This window comes from Choloepus didactylus, chromosome 3, assembly GCF_015220235.1.
Source record: "Choloepus didactylus isolate mChoDid1 chromosome 3, mChoDid1.pri, whole genome shotgun sequence".
NCBI classification, from domain to species: Eukaryota; Metazoa; Chordata; class Mammalia; order Pilosa; family Megalonychidae; genus Choloepus; species Choloepus didactylus.
In genome coordinates, this window is record NC_051309.1 from 39070206 (window position 1) to 39071747 (window position 1542).

Below are 1542 nucleotides of genomic sequence, written 5' to 3' on the forward strand. Positions count from 1 at the left end.
AAGTGTCACCATAAGACTGACCATATCCTCACCTGCATCGATGAGCTGTTGTTCAGGTATTATCATAGGTGAAAATAGCTCCCTGTGACTTTAATTATTATGCTTTACCACAAGTATTCTAGCTAGATTCTTTAGATTGCAAAAAACATTCACATGTTCAGGTTGCCCCTGGTGAAAGGAGGGTTTTGTTTTTTGTTTTTGTTTTTGGACATGGAACAGTAAACACCTTTATTACAAGAGCTGGGATGAGAGGGAGGAATTATTTTCCTTTCCCAACTTGATTTTCCTCAGACAAACTCCAGATCCTTTCCCCCCTAGCACATAGCCATCTGCTCAGTCACATTGGCCTGGCGTCGAAGCAATGGATGCAAGAAACTTGCCCTGCTGGGAATGTTCTGCCAGGAGATGGCTGCTCTCGGCATTCTTTTTCCTTTCATCATACTTCTGAATTTTCTTTGATCTTTTTTGTTTAAAATCTCTTCCTCCTCAAGTGTTAGCTTGGTCCCCTTTTTGCGGCCCAGGGGCAAAGCCTAGTGGGACGGGTACCACTGCCCGTCCGGCTTGCTGTCAGTGAGCTCAACGCAGCCTTCACCAGGGTCTAGGTGTGGGCCAGCTCACTACTGAATGCGTTGTAGACAACATTGATGAGCCTTGTTTTTCAAGAGCAGTCAGAACTCAGGAGAAGTTCCCCACACCCAGCCTCAAGGCACTGTGCTTCTTGTTGCCTCCTCACACCTGAACTGTGTGTATACAACCGGGGCCAAGCTTAGTGTTGGCAGCTGTGGTCCTAGTTCATACTTCTGCTTCTTGTGGTAGGGCTTCCTCTCACCCCGTCTTGTAGCGCTTGTGCCAGTTGTCCTGGGATATGCCCATCCCCTATATCTAAGTCTTATCACTACATATGTATGTATTTTTTCTTAAATTAAGTTTTATTTGAATATATTCATATACCATACAATCAACCCTGGTGTACAATCAACTGTTCACAGTACCATCTTATAGTTGTGCATCCATCACCCCAATCTATTTTTGAACATTTTCCTTACACCAGAAAGAATCAGAATAAGAATAAAAAATAAGAATAAAAAAGAACACCCAAATCATCCCCCCCATCCCACCCTATTTTTCATTTAGTTTTTGTCCCCATTTATCTACTCATCCATCCATACACTGGATAAAGGGAGTGTGATCCACAAGGTTTTCACAATCACATTGTCACCCCTTGTAGGCTATACTGTTACACAGTCTTCAAGAGTCAAGGCTACTGGGCTGGAGTTCGGTAGTTTCAGGTATTTACTTCTAGCTATTCCAATACATTAAAACCTAAAAAGTGTTATCTATATAGTGTGTAAGAATGTTCACCAGAGTGACCTCTTGGCTCCATCTGAAATCTCTCAGCCACTGAAAGTTTGTTTCATTTCATTTTGCATCCCCCTTTTGGTCAAGAAAATGTTCTCAATCTCATGATGCCGGGTACAGATTCAACCCTGGGAGTCATATCCTGCATTGCCAGGGAAATTTACACCCCTGGGAGTCATGTCC

The 1542-nt window shown here is 43.1% G+C and overlaps 1 pseudogene; it reads right to left on the reverse strand.

The window, feature by feature from the left end:
• Positions 1-231: 231 nt before the first annotated feature.
• Positions 232-873, reverse strand: LOC119530239 (annotated as a pseudogene).
• Positions 874-1542: the final 669 nt, after the last annotated feature.